At 33.3% G+C, this 16,483-nt stretch overlaps 1 long non-coding RNA gene across 1 annotated transcript; it reads right to left on the bottom strand.

Annotated features, from left to right (window-relative positions):
• Positions 1-5,212: 5,212 nt before the first annotated feature.
• On the bottom strand, positions 5,213-15,726 carry LOC103892271 (uncharacterized). Its single transcript, XR_656500.4, has 3 exons — positions 15,658-15,726; positions 11,997-12,153; positions 5,213-5,788 (listed from the first exon to the last, which is right to left on the bottom strand). It is a non-coding gene; the product is annotated as an uncharacterized LOC103892271 (long non-coding RNA).
• Between the last annotated feature and the right edge of the window lie 757 nt (positions 15,727-16,483).

Genomic DNA, 16,483 nt, shown 5'->3' with positions numbered 1-16,483 from the left:
TTTAACTTTAATTCATATTGAAAGACCTTATCTCCAAATTCAGGTACAATTGGGGGTTATGGATTCAACATACAAGCTTTGTAGGGACACAAGTCGGTCCATAACATGGCATATGATTTATATAAACATTTCTCAGACAGTTTAAATTTAAAATAGAAACTTCCCAAAATATGATAAACATTGAAATACATTGCAACTATATTGTTAATAAGTCTTTTTATTTAAAATATATTACCATAATATTATGGTGTTTTTTCCTTTTTACTTTCCCAAAGGGCAAGTGTTAAGGTAGGTCAATTAAAAAAAAATCACCATTTTTGGAAGCTTTTCACTTTTTGTTTATACCAGTTTTGTATATTTTTTATGCATCATTGGGTTAAGTGATCATATGCAAATAATTGTAAATAATCTTAAATATTTTTGAATATATAAATATATTGGAGAAAATAGCAGTATTTTGTAATAATTAGTACCATTCATCAATAATTATTATTAAAGATAAATTAGAATTTCATGTTTATACAAAATAAGCCCATTCTGGTACACTGAGACTCTATAACCATTTGAGGACTAAGAGGGAATTGTACGGTGCAATTTTAACAATCAGCCCAAAGAAAAGCAGTATTTTTATTTACTCCAACTATAAAACAAAGTGACACCTATATAAAAAAGGAAAAACTATATTTAGTGGTATGTATTTCTAACCCAAGTTGATGCTGTTCAACTGTGTAATAGCTTTAGAAATGGTGGTATAGACTTACTTAGCTAGAGGAGATGATTTATTATATTTTTATATGCCTTTTTTCCTCCAAATGTGAGGATCTCTGAAAACTTTTGTATTTACATTTTATGGCATTTATATTTTTCCTAGCATTATTTAGCGCTCAGTTCTACATTACAACATGTAAAGGTGATGAAATTGTTGTTTTGTGAGATGAGATAGTGGTATATATTATTTTAGGATAAATGAACATTAATTCAAATGAAGACTGTGTGTGTGAATACAAGTAACTTACACAAATGACAAAACTATACTTAAAAAAATAGAAAATGCAATATTTTGCCAAGTACAACATATCTATTATAGTTAAGGTTGTTGTCAGCAGAAATGTACATATTTATTCCGTCTTGCATTGAGTCATGTTTGACTTTAGGCTTCATGAAATTCTAAGTAGCAAAATTTATGACTTTTCTGTAATAATTCTTGAGACTTATTTTGCTCGATATTAATCTCATAATACCATTATGCATGTTCTCTGATCACTATTTGTTTTTGACCCTGTCAAACAAATGTCCTTCATATACTGTTGAATTATTCTCATTACTATTCTTATTTAAATAGAGATCTTACCAAAACCCATCTCATAATGAAACAATAGTTTCACAATGCTAAACTCACACTTTATTTAGTTTAAAATTATGTTTGATTTCTACCTCTTTCCAATGTAAAGAGACAATATATATTTTTTAGGTTTCCTCAATGGAAAATATATTGTCCAAGTTGCTCATGTTAATGTCAACAATAATACATTTAATCTAACAATGAATCATAATTTCCATATTTTGTGCCTCTAGAATTTCTGGTTTAATTTGAATCAGATATCAATATAAGTCTAGAGGCAGGACATGGGGGCATTTATGAACATGAAGTAGAGGCAATATATAGTAAACATAATGGAAAATATGATAAACATTTTACTTAGTAAATAACACTTTAAAAGTCACAAAAAGAGAGGAGGAGAAAACAAAAAGTAAACCTAACTCTAGTTTACAGAGGCTCCAAATGTGCTAGTTCAAGCCTGAGGCAACAATTTCTTTTCAAAATATTTACTACTTTCACCTAAATTTCAAAACTGAGAAAAAAGATTTCTAAAATTATGTCAATATAATGCTCAAATCTTGATGAAATTATAAGAAAAGACAGCAGAATATTGTGTGTCTGAACAGTATATCATAGATTATGTGAAACATCATATCAAGATATACATTAAATTTTTAATGAACATCATGGAAAACTGTATTTTATGATATTCTCACCCAAACAGGATTAATTCTTCAGAGTTTCACTCCAACTTTGTGTAGATGTCTGACACCAATCACAAAATCAATTAAATTTTGACAGGGAGTGAATAAATGAACAATGAGCTGATCTTCTCACCTGCAAAATTACACATAACATATGGAAGTTTATGAAACTTAAACCAACAAATGAAACAAAAAATAAAACATGCATTGTTAGCTTCAGATAATTGAAGGCAGCACTGTATGGCCAAGCAAACACTCAAACACAATTTCCTAGAAATAAAAGAAATTTAAGCATAAAAGCTGTGGAATTTCATGCATTATTTTCTCTTCTCCATGATTGGGTCAAATATTGCTAATTATTCAATAATATAAACAAAATAGAAACTTTATTTCTAACTACATATAGTAGAAGCTGTTTTACTAGTGTGCAGAATGAGATACACACAAGATATTGATAACTTTAAGAGTAGAAAATGAAAGTTGGAAATTAGTAATAATTGTCCAACATCAGGAGAAGGAATAAACAAATTGTATTTGATATATGAGATATAATACTGGGAATCAGTTAATATCAAGAGACATGAATCTCACATATGTAAATGTAAGCAAAGAAATAGATGGCATAATAATATATGCTAGATAATGTCATTACACAAACACACAATGGAATACTATTCTGAATTAACAAGAAATTAATTATTGATACATGCTACAATATAGATAAATGCCAGAACAATAACTAAGTGAAGGAAGCAGTACACTAAGGCAACATACTATGTGATTCCATTTGCGTGAAATTCTTAGTAAAGTAGATCAATGGCTGCCTTTATCATGTGGTGGAAATAGGAGACTGTAATCTCTCATGAAGGAACTTAAAGGGATGATGGAAATTTTCTAAAACTGAATTTTGCTAATGGTTGAATGAATCTACATATTAACTAAAAATCCTTCCATTACATTGCATTAAATATGCATGAACTGGCCAGGCGCGGTGGCTCACGCCTGCAATCCCAGCACCTTGGGAAGCCGAGGCGGGCGGATCACGATGTCAGGAGATCAAGACCATCCTGGCTAACACGGTGAAACCCCGTCTCTACTAAAAAATACAAAAAATTAGCCGGGCGTGGTGGCAGGCGCCTGTGGTACCAGCTACTCGGGAGGCTGAGGGAGAATGGCGTGAACCCGGGAGGCGGAGCTTGCAGCGAGCGGAGATCGCGCCACTGCACTCCAGCCTGGGTGACAGAGCGAGACTCCGTCTCAAAATAAATAAATAAATAAATAAATAAATAAATAAATAAATAAAATGCATGAACTTGCATTACATATGAATGAAATCAACTACATGCAAGTTATACCTTAGAAAAGCTGTTAAAGGTAAATAACAGGATATAAAAAAGTCCCTATATGTCTATGTAATTGACATGATATTGCTAAACCAATCAGTGGCATGCATCTTAACATTAAACAAATTTCTAAACATACAAAAACATGATAATTGATTGGTCATTGTATTAGTTTCTTAGGTCTGCCATAGCAAGTTGTTATAAATTTGGTGGGTTAAAATAAGAGAAATTCATTCGCTAATAGTTCTGGTAGTTAAAAGTCTGGAATCAAGGTGTTGGCAATCAAGGTTTTGGTAAGGCCATGCTCCATCTAAAGTCAGTCTCTGGGGTAGAAGTCTTTTTGTCTCTTGCAGGTTCTGATGGCCCCGAGAGTCCTGGATTTATGGCAGCATAACTCAATTCTCTGACTCCATCTTCACGTGGCCGCCTCTCTGTGTTTCTCTGAGTGAAGTCTCCTATTATAATGATACCAGTCATTGAATTTAGGGCCCTCCATAATCCAGTATGATCTCACCTTAACTAATTACATCTGCAAAACCCTATTTCCAAATAAGGTAACATTCTGAGATTCTAGATGCATGTGATTTTGCGAGGACATTGTTTAACCCACTAAAGCCCTGGTAAGAATATTGCCTCCTTTAAAATTCAAGAATATTATATGAAATGCCCTAGGAAAACATTCAATAATCTTTTGCAAAAATGTTATAAAAGAGTATGCTTTGGTTGTTTCAATAAAATGAATTTGTTGTAGTGGTTTTCACTGTGGCCACTATTGGGTTATTTAATTATTTTTCCAGGAATGATTCATTTGCATTCTCACACATATTCAACTAAGTCAAAAATAAAATTTGGAAAGGAGAGCGTCAACGGATCAATGCCAACACATTAAATTATTGATTTGTTTTGTTTTTTGACTGAAGAGTTTAATTTTCTCAGCAACTTGAGCCAATTTATCTCTGCTTATAGCCATGGCCTCATGCTCTGCTGTAGAAAAGCATTTCTCACTAGTTCCACAGGAAATTAATAGACACGCTGTGAATAATGGGTTCTTTAATTAAATATAGTCAGAGAAAAACTGCGTTCAACAAAGCAGGTTCGTTCCTGTCAAACTTCAATAGCTTTAAATTTGCTCACCTGTATTTTGACACACCGAGGGTGGAATCAGTTATGCAGTGTTTTATGAGTTTACTTGAAATGAAACTCCTGTTGGATGGAATATCATATACACTATGAAAAATTATGTGCCTATGCCATCCCTTAGGTAAGAGACAATTATGTCATTACTGTGGTAAATCCACCTCCAAATTTGTGATCCAAGTTTAGTAAATGGTCTCCCCCCTTGTTTCTAAATGTAAAACTGCACTTTCCTCCCAGTTTATGGTAATTGGATTTCCATCCACAGCTGAAGTTTTGATCTTGATAAACTAATAACACCAAGTGATTTAAAGGGGAGTCCTGCCTTGCATTTGTCAATTCTTTTTAAGCAATGTCACACCTTAAACCAAAAACTGTGCAGCTTCTGAGTGCTTGATTACAGATCTTTTGAACACATATTTCTTAATAGTGTCATCTTGACCATATTCCAGGACAGCAATTAATTTTGCTCTAGTTCACTCAGCCCAGTTGCTCTCCAGGTCTGTCACCACATGCTGGATCTCCCCATGGATCCTGTTACCATATCATGTTATTTCACCTCAGCTTTTAAAATTCAAATATGCACCTCTTTTCCTCATTTCATATCCTTCTAGAAATTTCACCATGTCACTTGCATCTCATTTTTTCTTTATATGTTCTATTAAATCTAGGTTCTTTTTCCCCCACCACACTAGGGAAGTGTTTGTTGATGGTTGACTGCATCTTTGGATGAGTAAGGAGAAGTAAATAGAAGGGTTTGATCTCGTTACCTTCATTCCAATGCCAAATACGGAAGACTTAATTGTGGTTACTGTGCCCGTCATTTAAAAAAATCGGTAAATCATTTTGAAATGTTTTCCCTTATTTTAGCCTAAAGACAAATGATGCAAATCTCAGGGTGTGTGTGTGTGTGTGTGTGTGTGTGTGTGTGTGTTTGCATGCATGTCAGGGAGAGGAAGATAAAGGAGGATTTTGCAGTCGTCGCACAGTTAGATTTCTAAGTACATAATTTTTTCTTTGGACATTTCTGAAGAATTTCTCGGGAAGAATCACTTATATAATTTCTCCATGTTTTCTGAAATGTGGCTATCTCCCTTCTGTTCTGTCCCTTTATATATTTGTATCATCTTTGCTTGCTCCTAAAATTTTGTCAAACTCTTTAGACCACAGACCACTTCCAAATCAATTGTTTCCAAGAGGATTGAAATCCAATCTCCTTCTTACATTTCTGCTGTCATTTATATGAATTTTCAGAGGATGATTGCTCTGAACATTTTCTGTTCACCCTGTCGGTGAAGAAGGAATCCCTCTTTATAAATAGTACAAGGCGGTTGAACACAGGACACTTGACAATGAACAGATGCAGTTAGCAGCAGATTATTAGTCATGTTTACTCACAGCCCAAGAAAGGAGAATGCCACATGCAGTGCAAGGCTACACTCAGGAAAAGAGTGAAACACGAGGGATGTGAGAGGCAGGCTTTGTATTAATAGGGGGTGGGGTGCAACCTGGTTCTCATGGGGGTTGTGACTGACTGGTTTGAATAGGATCTTGTGCAGGCGGGAAGGTTGAGGACCAAGCTGGGAGCAGGTGGTTCAGCTGAAAATGGACCTAGCCGGATGGGGAGCCTTTGCTGGTGAGTAGGAGGACATGTTTGATAAGAGAAAAGGTTGTAGCACTAAGAATTCGGAGCTCTCAGAGTTTCGGAGGTCAAGGGCAGCACACGGAATGCTGGGTCTTACAATGCAGAGATGATCTATTTACTACTTTGGATAGAACCTTATCATTTTTTTCAATTTGTACAGACTCATAGAAGAGTTTGTAGTATTCGATAATGTTGTAGTACTTTATCATTTTTACTTTATTTGCTTATGAATATAGCTGCCTGTTCTTTCTCTCTGTTCATTCCTGTAGATTTTTCTTCAAAATTACCTACTCATGTTCTATTGTGACAAGGTACTCCTGTGTCTAAACCCAAACATCTTCATTTCATCTTCTCTATCTTCTGAATGCTCTCTCTCCTTCCAAATATTTTCTGAATAGTTTTGAACTTCAAAGATTTGATGTTGTTCTTTTCATGCTACTTATACTTTTGAGTGATTACTCTCTTTCTTTCTTGTATCAATTAACAACCAAGGCCGATAATTCTTCAGACTCAATCTTGATTCTTCCCAAAGTTATGCTCACTTTATTTTAAACATTTATAATTTCCTTTCTCACAGGCTACCCAAAAGAAACATGTATGAAACTTAAATTATCATTTTTTTAAACAGTATTGGTCTGAGGAGTCCAACTCCTGGTTAAAAACCTACTTGCTATTTTCCAGGTGTGACCATAGATGATTACAAAGACTTTATCTGGCAGGCCTCGAAGTGGAAGCTACCCTTCCCACAGCAGGCTTGGTGCCCAGCCAGAGGATGGCAGTGTCCACAGGGAATGGCAGAAAAGGACTCAGGCCAAGCTGCTCTGGTCCATCATGTTCTTCTGCCATTCGCATTCCAAGCCCAGGCACCTTCATTCCTAGGTGTCTTTATCTGAGGTTTTAGGTGGAGGCTTTCTTCAAGCACCTCCACTAAGGCCTCCTTACTGGAGGAAAGACAGGGAAAACATGAAGAAAATTTCCACACTTTTCTAGTACTTTTCCACTCCTCACTCTCTCCTGCATCATCATTCCAGGGTCCACACAACTGCAGGAGCCTTTCTTTCAAGTTCCCTCAACTGAGGGGACCTCCATACCCATGCTGACCCTTCACTGAGGCACAACGCTATGAGGTAAAATAAAACAGGTTTTTATCAGTGCTTTCTCCAGTTTTAGCTTCTTCCACTACAGAAAATGATTAAAGGCTTAATTCTTTTATGTTTGGCTTGTTGCTTTTATAGGCTATGCTGATATTTGCCAGCTCAGCTCTCTCCCACTTCAGCTGGGCTCCTGACAGTCGCCTAAACTCTTTACCGCATTTTTTTGCAGCATCATATATTTTCACCCTAGTTAATATACCAAGAGATATATTTGACTTGCCCCAAATGTTTACTACCCACTAACAATAGTTCAAATGCTGTCCACTTGGCTTCCTAAATATTGTAATTCTATACTGAATTCAACCTTTCCTTTTGAGCACTTCTAATATCACCTAAATCCAGTCTTCATTCTTTAATTCCTGGCCTCCTGAAAAGAAATAATAAATGTACTCAGAGTTATCTACAAATATATCTATACTGTAAACAGTGACAAATTCAAAACACAGAACCTGATATATATCTTCTCACCCTACCAAATCACTGCAGTTGGATGAAATCTTGGCTTATCATTATGGTTTGGACATTTTTACTTTTTCTGCCTTATAACTCACTGGTCTTTTCTATTTACATTATTTTCCAAAAGGGCTGAAATTCTTCCATAGCCAAAATGTATTTTAATTTTTAAAATCATTTATTTACTTATTTAATTTTATTTCTGTGTTTATACTCATGCTATCACCATTGCTTAAAATAATTTACTGCCTCTTTTTTAAAATAAATTAAAAAATATTTTATGGGTACATACTAGGTATATATATATTCATGGGGTACATGATATATTTTGATACAAGCATACAATTTGTAATAATCACATCAGGGTAAATGGGGTAACCATCACTGCAAGCATTTATCATTTATCATTTCCTTCTGTTTCAAATATTCCAATTATATACTCAGTTATTTTAAACTATACATTAAATTATTGTTGACTATAGTCACCCTGTTGTGCTATCAAATTCTAGATCTTATTCCTTCTAATTAATTGCCTCTTTACTATAAATAAATAATCTCATTTATCAAATCCAGAAAGGAAACTTCCGTTTGTGTGTGTGTGTGTGCACGCGTTTGTGTGTATAAAACAAACCAGCATTAATCACCAGCAGAAGATTCTTAGTGCAAGGAAAAACATACTGGCAGAAGGATCAGCAAAATTACAGGAGGGACCCACTCAGCACAGGAAAGAGTCGAGAGATGGGAGTGAATGTCAGAAGCTACCAGATGGTGGAAGGAGTAAGGAATAGATTTTTCGTTTAAGCCTCTCGGGGGAGTAGAACGCTGAAAACACCTTGATTTCCACCCAGGGAAACTGATTTCAAAGTTTTGACCTCTAATACTGTGAGATAATAAATTTCTGTTATTTTAAGCCACTAAGTTTATGGTAACTTACTAGAGCAGCTATAGGAAAATAATGTAGGTTTATTGGCCAAATTCAGCCAATTGCCTGTTTTTATAGAGCCCCAAATTTTGAGTGTTTTACATATTTTTAAATGGCTGAAAAAATCAAATAGAGAATAATATTATCTGACTCGTGAAAATTGCATGAAATTCAAATTCAATCGTCCTCAAAGTTTTGTTGGAATATACCCAGGCTCCCGTTTACATCGTCTGTAGCAGCTTTCATGCTAAATAGTAGAGCTTTGCAGTTGTTGCAGAGAAGAGTGTGTCCTGCAAGGCTGAAAATATATGCTCTCTGGTCTTTCACAGAAATTATTTGCTGTCCCTTGTACTGGATTATTTTATAATTACCGCTTTCTATGTTTGTCCTTTTCATTGAATTGTGAATTACTTGAGGACCAACATTTTACACACAGTCCAAGTTAAACAAATATTTAAAGACTCAGTAAACTTTTTCTTGTCTCTGAACAATAAAAGAATTTCATTCTAATGTCAAATACCAAAGTATCTAAGAATTACTTATAGTTTTCTTAATTTCAAAGCCTTTATATTTTTACTATATTCTAAATGATAGTGGGAATTTAGAATGATGAAATTACTTGGACTAAAATATCTAATATCATCCTGTAAGGAATCAAGATGCCTTGCAATAGATGAATTTTGAGATTATTAAAAATGTCATAATGTTGGTAATGACAAAATAAATAGAAACAAAAGAGTAAATGTGAGAAAAATTTAAAAGGTGTCATCAATAAGAAAAGTTGCATAGCTTCCTATAAGATGTTTATGAAGATAACAAATAAATTATGCTTAAGGACCAAACGTTTTAATAAAACACTGATTTTTAATTTGAACTGAGGATACTTGAGACTTAAATATTTAGATTTTTAAATATGGTAGAGACACACTAATTAAAGATGAAAGAGCATAAAATATTAACCAACATACAATGTTATGGTTTAAGATATTATTGAAGAGTTCACAATTTTATATCATTCTGTAATTCATGCTTTATTGCTAATTGACTTTTCCTAAATGACAAACTTGTAATTGGTAGTTACTGAAGCACATATTCTCAAAGGTGGTGAAACCCCAGAGAATCCTGAGTGAGAAAACTTTCTCATGAGATATAGTTATATCTGAAGTCAGCAGAAAACCAAGCTTTGTGCTTTATCAACTTATGAAGTTTAAAGGTTATGCTAATACAAAATGGATATTCAATTTTATAGAAGAGTTCAAAAGAGAAAAAAAAGTCAAACACTGCTCAATAGAAAGAAATGAAGAGGAACTGGAAAACTTTAAATTAATATCATCTTACTAGCCTCTAAGTTTAAAATTGACATTCAACTATTGAGCATAGAGAACTATAAAATAATGTTGTTGTTCATTTGCTCATATGGTGAAGTGGCTTTTGCACAATTCCACAGGGGAATATGCATTGAACTCTCTCAATTCATTTCATATTTATTACCTCTTCTTTTACAAGAATGCAAAGTATTCTTTTGTTACTGGAAACATGAATTATATTTGCACTTGCAAAGAGGAGGAGGAATTTTCTGCCCTTAATTAAGAATCATACATTTTTTAGGCACAAATCCATGTGTTCAATACCAATGGTAAATTAGCTTTGGAAAGGTGTAATTTAGAGGCTAGAAAAGGCATCAATGGTGGCCCATTCATTTTTCTACTTAAAGTATTTTTTATTTTCTCTCCTCTCTTTATCCTATCATATTTTCTTAACTCACAGTTAATTTATACAAACTAAATGTTTATTTCCCAAAAAACATGTGTGACCATAATTGTCATGTTACTAACAAGTCTCAATGATACTTTTTTAGATGACAGCAAGGCCACAGCTTATTTTGGGAAACAGGCACACATTAAATATTTAGAATAGAATATAGTTTTTCATTAAAAAATATAAAGAGCAGTAGGTTTAATTATCTATCGAATTGTGTAGTACAATGGTTCACTCTTACTGAAATGAGACAAACTTATTTCAATCTTAGTGAAAACGTTTTTAGCTTTGTGGTCAAGAAAAAGATATATGAAATCTATCTTCAGATTCTGCACTGAATTCTCGATCTATTTTACAAACTTAATATACTAGTACCTGCCTCATAGTATTATTATAAGAATTAAAATCAAATAAGCACTTTGTTCACTGTCACAAAAATTTGAGATTTTATTTACATGAAAAATAATTGTCACCAAAATTGTTATATTTTGTCTTTATTTTTGAAGGGAGTAGAAAACTATCAACATTTTATTTTTCTGCTGATTGTGTTGTGCTTCAAGAAAAATCAAGTGACTAAATTTAGACTAAGCCCATCTAAACTATTTCGTCATTTTTAGTAATACTTGGTTAATAATGAATGATATTGAGGATGAAAATACAATTTCAACTTAATATTCTTGACTTCTCAGGGAGGATAATTATTTTATAAAAATAAAGTTCACATTTAAACATTAAAAATCAATTATTTCACAAATCTGTGCCCTTTCTTACAAATACTGGGAGACAAAGGTCAGAGGCAAAGTTTATAACTTTCACAATACAAAAATAAAAATAAAATAGGAATAGTCTACTTTTGGCCATGGAGAGCTGTTCAGAATCTAATTCCAGAGCTTCTGTTACATAGTTGCCGACTAAAATTTATGTAGGTATATGATTGATTACATATATACTAATTTATAGGTATATACAGATACATATTGTGTGTGCATATATGTGTGTGTGTGCATATATGTGTGTGTGTGTTAGCAGATCAAGTTACATTGTGTTTATTTCAGGTCCCTTAATATAATGCAGCATATTTTTAAATGTTCTCAGTGAGGAAGTATAGGATAATAAATAGATGATACATTTAATTTAGCCACAGACACACCTAATTTCAAACTCTTATGAGCTTCTTAAATATTGTATAATTTTGGGCACATTATTTGATTTACTTGACCTTTGTTCCCTCATCTATAAAATGGAGACAATAAAGTCTAATATAAAATGTTTGTATAAGCCTTAAATGAAATAGAATGGAAAAGTGGCTGATCCAAAATAAGAACTGAAAAACTTATGATTTTTGTATCAAATATATGATTAGTAAGTGATAGGAATTGCTCAAACCTGAAATCTGTTGTATATATTAAAAGGAAAGCACCAACTTTAGTGAGGAGAGCCAAAAATGAAATTGTGTTATTAAATGCAGGAAAATTGACATGTCAGCACAACAGTGTTAAAGGAGAGAGAAATGACAGGACAGGTTAATCATGTTACCTTTTTTTGTCATGTTGATACATTACCTTCTTTTTATCATAAAAGAATTACATTGAGGGAAGCTAAGAACGTAGCAGCCCCCTTGGGGAGCAGACACGAAGGCCTTGTTCAGAGAGCATTGCTCAGACATCACTCTGGTTGTTCTGGAAACGGGACCCAACCACCTCATGGTGTATTATGACACTATAATAAGAAAAAATATATAGAAATAAGCTAATTAATGATTAGCATCAACACAGATATAATTAGCTCCACAATGATGGAATCTCTGAGGGGAAAAAAAAACCACAAAATGAATTGATCTTCAGACAAAGAATGGGGTTATTAAAGGGCTGACTGAATTAAGTGTGAAAGGAGTGACCTAAACTCTGAGAATTCCAGTTCTGTGGCTTCTCCTAGTAAATTTTATTTCATATTTTTAGGTAATAAATAGTTTCTATATCTCTGTTTTCTGGCAGGTTCTAAACCTTACCATAAATTTTTAGAGGGAAAAAATTTTTAGGGAAGAATTGAAGCACATTATTCTGAGTCCCTATTTTTAAAAAGTGCCCAGAAAAGAAAACAATTGTAAAAATGCTGATTTGGGGGCTACCCCTATCGTTAATAAAACCCAGAGCATCAGACCTAATAACAATAGCATCAGCACCACCTCCTTGATATATGAATTATCTGTGAATTAACAAATCTAATCCTTATTGTAGGATAAAGAAACTGAGATTTTCAAAGATTAAATAATTTGCTTCAGTCGCATACAATAAATAATGAATGGGTCTACATCACAGGTACAAGCTTTGGAACATATTGTCTGTATCTGTTTGTGAAAACACTTTAATTAGTTCAAAATATAGAGAACCTTGCAAAAATTCCCTAATAAAATAACATTTTAATTTTTACAATAAAACTTATGAAGTCTCTTAATGTATCAATCATAAAACAGAGATCTGAAAATGTTTCAGACTTACAGAGAATTAAAAAAATATATTTTTTCCAACTCATATGTGTTTTAACATATGAATTCTAAAAGCCATTTTTGGCAATGCACTGGATTAACCATTTGAAAAGCAATTCTCATTATCTCCCCAAATATTTTTTTCTTTAATCTATTTTAATATAAAGATTACGCTTTTAAAATTCCTTCAGGAAGACATCTAATTGCTTGTCATCTTCTTCTTCTACAATTAACACCATTTTCCACTGAAGTGAACCATACCTGCAAGCAATGAATACCATCAGGGGATTTTGATAATTAACCTACAATTGTAGCTATTAAAAAGGTTTTAGCAATTGTCTTTTGAAATATTTGCTACATGATTATAATTTATTTACTTAAAAAGTCCCAATTTTAGCAGCTCAAGATATAACAGATCTTATAAAAGCTATATTGACAGCTTTCTCATATCATCTTGTATCATTTTAAGAAAGGCAGGCTGGAATACAAGTAATGCTTACGGTGCAGAGGAGTTTCTCTACAGGAGTAGATATTATTAATGCCCTTTAGCCAAAGGCCACCAAGAACACAGCTGTAGTTAAAAAAAATGGATGTATTACTCTTTGAAGTGAGTATGACTGCTTACTATAGGGAATTGTTGGGTGTCACGATAAGGAGGTTAAAAAATAAATAATCTTTTATAGGATTTGGACTTAGTTTGGGTGATTTAGCAGAAGGTCCAAGGAAGCAGGGTTTTCTGCTAGTTTGAATATATTTTATGTATTTCAAAATAAGAATTTCACATTGATTTTAAGACGCTGGTTGACGTGAAAGGAAAGCAGGAGCAATTTTATGATTGGTTAAAAAAGAAGTAGCTGTCACTAGTTTAGCAAAAGAATGGAAATACTGTTATTTTGTGGGCTGAGAAGCAACTAGATTTTGTTCTGCTTAGACAAACTCATGAAGTAGCCTTGCTTTGTCTCATTTTATCATGGATTTAGGATTGGTCTGAGGTTGAAATTCTGTGGAATTGCTACATAAGAGAACAACATGGCCTACAGTGAGTGCTGGGTCACCTTCTGAATGTCAAGAAATGCTCTTTGTTTTCTTAGTCACTGTACATACTACAAGGATAATGATTAAGAAAAATGTCTACAAGATAATGTTAAAAAATTAAAATATTAATTTTCAATTATTCATTTTCTTAGATCAATATTTCTATCCTAATTCTTCAAATGAATTGAGAATGCTTTTCAAAAACAGTACTTGATATAAATTAATAAAATAAAAATATAATTTAAATTAGATTTTTCTGGCAGCAGAGACAGAAATCAAAGTAAATTCAATTATATATTTTCATGATGTAAAAGAAAGAAACAACATGGTGCTGGTTATCTTTTGTTTTTCTCTTCAGAGCTATTCCTTATCCTTGTTCATCCCTCTCCTTGTCCCCAGGATGCTGGCTGGATTGTTGCTCTCTGTCTTCCAGGTAATAGCTGCCAATAGGCATCCCCAGAGGGAGATCAGTAGGACGGAATAGAGTGAGGTCAAAGTAAATGTTAGTCATCATTTTTTTCATGTCCTAGATGTGTCCCTGGACCAAAATAAACAGCTCCTGGCTGGCTGCCTCCCCATGCGGCTCTTTTTCTGGATTCTCCCATCTTCTTCAACCCTTGGCCCCTTTTGGCCTGCACTGTAAAGACACCTATTTTTACCAACCAGAAGGCATTGCACTATTTATTGTGGTTTCACTACACTTTGCTTGTTCCTGTGTATCTATTTCACTCAGTAAACTCTTTGCAAAGTATCCCTTTTTACATTGCTAGCAGTTTTTTTGCTATAGGGTAGAGTGAACACACATATATTATTTATAATATCTTTTGAAATAAAAGTATCACATTGATTTTGATACATTGGTTGATGTAAATATATTTCCCTATAAGGCTTTTACTAATATTTTCAACAAGCAATGTGGAGGATTCCATATAGCTGCCAAATTGATATTTTGAAATAATCCATTGTTTAAAACGCCTATTGTTTATATTATATGCTAATGCTGATAACTAGATAGTCTACGTTTTCACCTCAATCTGGAACAATGGTGTTTAATATTTCTCAAATAATCACATTTTACCTATGTATCATGAACAAGTCACACATCACGACTTGCCTGGGAGGATCCTGGCTTATACTCAAAGTCCCTTTTACCTCCAGTTTAATATATATTAAATGTTTTTATTTTAAAAATGTTTTATTTCTATTTTCATTAACACAAGCTGGAGGATTTGCTATACCTCCCAATTGGACTTTGAGTCTCTGTTGAAGTGTCATGTATTAGTGGATGCATGTGAAATGAAAAGATTTACCACAATAATGCATCACTAAATCTGAAGCAAAGGAGATCAAACCTGTCTTTCTTTTATTGACCTCCCCAAGAAGCTAACTTCTTCCCCAGAAGCTATCATAGCTAACATCTCCTTTGCATGTGTAGACTGCAGGGTGCTTACTGATAAAACATGAGTCTGCAGGGAAAGCTAGCTACTCCGGGTTGTTGCCAGGGGTCATCGAAGTAGGATGCTGCTTTCTCTGTCAGGAATCTGGTTTTAATTTTATAAAAAACAAGGCATGGCAAGAAAGAGGATCAAAATGAAAAAACCCAGAAGAAATGAGTAAGATAGCAATTCATTCCCACAACTAATACATATATTCAATTTTTCAGAAACAAAGTTTATAATTACTTTGATAAGACTGTTCCTTACCTTGTGAGAAGGAACGAGGTGCCCAGTTTCCAGTCAGTGAGGTCGTTGAAAACGCAGGAAGATTATAGGCTGGGGAAAGCAAATTTGTGCAGGAAATCTTAGTGGAACAGCATTATGTGGAGTACATAAAGTATATGCAAAGGTTTAAAAGAGTGGATTAGTATTTTATTGCATAATGTAAATCTGAATCTCTTTATATAATTTATTATTTCTTTGTATCTTTTTAGGCAATAATCACATTTATCAGCAAAAAGCCCGAAGAGTTTAACTAAAAGAAATAATAAAATTTAACGTAACATTTAACTACCGACTTTAATTTACTTTGGACATTTTTCATGAATTTGTAACTAGAAACAGAATCTTTGAGAAATTTATTCATGTTAGGGGTTGTACTAATAATCCTGACAAGATGAAAACCAAATAACACTAGACTAATTAAGAAATGCCATCATTTACTTCAAAAGTAAAAAATGTATTTAAAGAAAATGTGCCCAAAAGTGAAGCTTTCACAAGGTACAATTATAGAAAGGGCATCTTTATTCCTGTGAACCCTGTCACAGAAATACAATGGTTATCTATTCTATATGAAGTTAGAAATAGTTTTATCTAAATCTCACAATTATACTTCCATATTAATATTGCTCATTTTTGCAAGTGTTTTGCACATACATGCAAAGTGAAGCAATAATTATGTATTGACTTTATTATCGGAAACCTTCCACAAATGACTAGTTTTACATCAATATTATCAGAGAATTTAGAGGGAAGATCAGTAAGAATAAATTCTAATAAATGTTTTGAATTTTTAATGGAATTTATTAAATCA

The sequence above is a fragment of the Pongo abelii genome, chromosome 14 (assembly GCF_028885655.2).
Source record: "Pongo abelii isolate AG06213 chromosome 14, NHGRI_mPonAbe1-v2.0_pri, whole genome shotgun sequence".
NCBI lineage: Eukaryota > Metazoa > Chordata > Mammalia > Primates > Hominidae > Pongo > Pongo abelii.
This window is presented reverse-complemented; position numbering and strand designations above follow the sequence as displayed.